Raw genomic sequence first — 3,973 nt, forward strand, 5'->3', positions numbered from 1 at the left:
GCCTCCGTCGTGCGCGGCGCCGGCTTGATGAAAAAGACGACGGGCGCCGTCCAAGCAAGCTCTGGGTCGCCATCCTCTGCGACACGCGCTGGCATCCCCGTGAGCTCCATACCTCCGTCTTCAATGGCGTCGTCTTGAAGAAGAAGACGGGCGTCGTCCGGGCCACCTCCATGTCACCATCCTCCGTGGCACCATCTTGACGAAGTGAATGTCGGCGGCGTCCCTCGAGCTCCACGACGCCAATCTTCGAGGAACGGCGGCAACCTCCATGCGAGCTCCACGCCTCGGTCCTCCGTTCCAGCATGACAAAGTTGACGGCGGGGGTCCTCCTTGCAAGCTCGACATCAAGATCCTCCGCGGCACCAGGTTGATGATGTTGGCGATGGGCATCGTCTTGGCGAGCTCCGTGCCTCCATCCTCCGCGGCACCTGCTTGATGAAGAAGACGTCGGCGGCGTCCCTTCAGCTCCACGACGCCGTCCTCCGTGGCTCCGACTTGATGACGAAGGTGACGGGCGTCGTCTTGACGAGCTCCCACGCCTCTATTCTTCATGGCGCCGGCTTGATGGAAGATCAGCGGCCTCGTCGCCAAGGGCGGCCACCACAAAGAAGTCCAACAGGCTGCGCGCTGGAGCACGTACCATCGGCATTGCCATTGTCTTCAACAGCGTCCTTTAGGAAGGTGGCGGCGGGCTGCGAGATCGCATGCTCCACAAACGTTGTCTCCGGCGCCGATTGTGTGATGACTTGCTCGTGTGCATGCATGTTGTATGCTAAGGAGAAAGAAAAAAAAAATAGATGAATTAGTTCAAAGTCTCACCCTCAAGGAACGTGAGCTTCATCATGGGATGTGTTGCTGGCTTGCTGCGCGCGTGTTGGCTGCGACGTGGTGGCTGGATGTGGTGACTTGTGGTCTCCCTCCCGGTTGTAAGGTCCTCATGTATTTATAGGCTGGAGGTGGAATCATCGGCCGCCGCACGCCGCACTACCAGAAATTACACTTTTCCTTAGGGTGACCTATTTTCCTGTGAGGCCCGAAGCATCTCACAGGAATAATAATTTTCCTGGCGGGCTTACTTAAGCCCCGAGGAAAATAGTTCATTTTACTGTAGGGTATTATATAACACACAGGAAAATGAATTGTCCTGTGAGGCTAGCCCACAGGAAAGTACTCAGGCCAGCCCATTGCCGCCAAAATATTCGCGCGCGCGCGAAGGCCCATGCGAATTTCTTTTTCCCTGTGGGCAACGGCCCACGGGAGAAAACAAGGCGCTTCTAGACAAATGGAAACCCTACGAGAAAGTTCCCCGATCCTCATCCCAGACCCTAGCCGCCACCCCACCCCCACCGTCCTTGTCCACAGCCGCCGCCCCCACCCCACCGTCGATCTCGCCCACGGCGGCCGCCACCACCCCGCCGTCGTCTTCGCCCACGGCAGCCAGCCCCACCCCGCCGTCGTCCTCGCCCGCGGTGGCCGCACCACCCCACCGTCGACCTCGCCCCCGGCCGACGCCCTCCTCCGTATCCTTCTGACCCCAAGGCTGAGGTCGTTGCCTTCTATCTCCCCTGTGTGTGCGCGTACATCGTCGGCAAGCGTGAGGAGGGGTTTTTGTAGTTGCTTCTTCGCCTTCCCCCATCTCACGTCCCCATCGTCTCGCCACGTCTCTCACCTTGCCCCTCCATGGTAAACTCCGTCCTCCCCTCTCCCCTGCTCTTTTAATTTCTTTTATCCTTAATGTTCTTCCTTTGATAAATCTAAGCCGTGAATTTGCACATATCTTGCTAAATTTCGTGCTCTTTTCTCTTCTATCTTGGTGGTTTTTTTGTAGATGCATTGCGGAACTATTTCTGGAGGCTGTCGGCGCCGCATTAGATGCGGGATGGTGTTCCCCTGCTCCGTTGTAAGTAAAAAAAAACCCTGCCTTTTCAGTGGGGCTATATCCGTACATCTAGCTGGAGCTGACATTCGGTTATTAGCAATCACATTGGTTATGTCACTGAAAAACTGAAAAGATTAATGTTACTGTAATTTTCATCCTTGCTAGGTGCTTCAGGATATGCAGTGTATGCATGTGAAGACGTGAAGATGTTGACTCTTTTTCCTTGCTAGCTGCTTCATGATATGCAGTGTATGTACGTGAAGATGTACTCTTCTTTTTAGATCACTCATGCTATTTGTGCAGTACTGTTCGAGGCCCAATTTCGAGTTATGTAATAGGCTGACTGCTTTCCCTTAGAGAGAAAAAAAGCTATCATTGGTTGTGTACATCACCACGCACAACAATGGCGGCTGGCGTTCCTTTTTCTCTTGCCCCGCTCTTCGCTGGATCCAGCTCTCAAAGCAACATGCTAATTAATGGCTATTGCCATTGGTCATGATTTTTTTCTGCTGATTTTTTCATCTTCCTTTGGATTTGTTTCTTCCTATAAATACTTCCCATCCAAGTGCCAGTGCGGGTAGATGCAGATTTATATCAATTTACAATTAGCCAAAGGAAAATCTAGGCTGATGGTTTAAGGTCTCAAAGAATTCATGTAGCTTTCAAATCCTTTCCTCTTTGGCCCTTGTACTGTGGTCTATTGTTGGTTCTCCACTGAATCACTCGTCTTTTTTTACATGTATGATGTGTGCTTGTGCAGGCGCTGCTTTCAGGAGACAATGAGTCCGGAACAGATGAGTAAGAATCGTAGCTGGATGGTTTCATAGTTGGATTTCTACCAGTCAAACAGATTCAAGTCCTCTGGCTATTTTTCTGCAAGTATATTTCCTAATAAGCATCTCTGAATTGTCAAGTTGTGAAGAAAAAAGGATATCACATTGCTCGAGGCATGAAACCTAGTGCCAGATTATACAGTTTCATATAGTTTTCTGGTTTTATTCATATATAGTTTTCTGTGGTGCCTATGTATTTAAATTAGTGGGTGCTGCCAGGTAGTGTGTTGCTTATGTAGCTTTGTGCTGGCTGGCTATATTTATGTAGGTGATGCTGCTGATCATGAACCTAGGTAACATAGAAATGTGTGTATTTTGTCGTCATTGCTCTGTGCAATGTGATTTTTTTTTTTGAAATGGAGGATGACCCCCGGCCTCTGCATCTGGGAGATGCATACGACCACTTTATTAATTATTTTCGAGGACCTTACAAAGTATTACAAACAATATTCCTGAATCCACCATCTCGGCAACATATGCCGCTACTCTTATCCATATGATGAAGGGATGGTAGTTGGGCCACTACCCAAACCACTCACCTAAACATAACATCAAAAGCCGGAAGCCCCAGCCGAGCCACATACCGGGTCTAGGCCACAATCCGGTCCGACACACTCTTGTGTTGTCGCAGCTATCTTCCACAGGTCCGTCTTCAGAATATATTGAGTCTTCTACCTTGTGTAGGCCACTCCGCCATCGACGTCATCATGACGCCAGACAGCTACCTCCTCCTGCGCGAGTCCATCTCCGCGCATCGGGCAGTGAGCCTCCACAGCGCCATGCCGCCGATCTTCGCCGCCATCAATGAGTGAGATGAAGTACCGCTCCACCACGGCATGTACAAGGTGAGGAAGGGCGAGGTCCCCATCGGAGACACGGCCGGAAGTCAGACGGGCCGCCATCAGGAACCAGACAAGCTCGCCATGCACACCCAGCATCCCCATGCCCAAGTCGGCGCCTTCAAGAAGGTGACGACGCTGTGGCGCCGCCGCCGCTTAGCCACCGGGGCTAGGGTTTTCACCCGGGCGCAGGGTAAGGGGGGAGGCAGGGGAGGTTTAGCCTCGGCGCCGCCACCAAGGAGGGAATGGCGTGGGGGACGCCATCGACGCCGTGACCGCCACCGGCGGCCAAGGGTTTCCCCCGGCCAAGCACCCTGCTGCCACCTTCGAACCAGCCACAACATCGGCAGGCGCGTGCACGCCGGAGATCCAAGCCGGCCGGAGGTCATGCATCACGAGCGGACCAGATCGCCTCCGATCTG

The 3,973-nt window shown here is 52.8% G+C and overlaps 1 long non-coding RNA gene across 1 annotated transcript; it reads left to right on the top strand.

Moving 5' to 3' along the window:
* Positions 1-1,331: 1,331 nt before the first annotated feature.
* On the top strand, positions 1,332-2,392 carry LOC109747628 (uncharacterized). The gene is made up of 3 exons (XR_002229201.4): positions 1,332-1,683; positions 1,829-1,900; positions 2,045-2,392. It is a non-coding gene; the product is annotated as an uncharacterized lncRNA (long non-coding RNA).
* Positions 2,393-3,973: the final 1,581 nt, after the last annotated feature.

Source organism: Aegilops tauschii, chromosome 7 (assembly GCF_002575655.3).
Source record: "Aegilops tauschii subsp. strangulata cultivar AL8/78 chromosome 7, Aet v6.0, whole genome shotgun sequence".
Classification (NCBI taxonomy): domain Eukaryota; kingdom Viridiplantae; phylum Streptophyta; class Magnoliopsida; order Poales; family Poaceae; genus Aegilops; species Aegilops tauschii.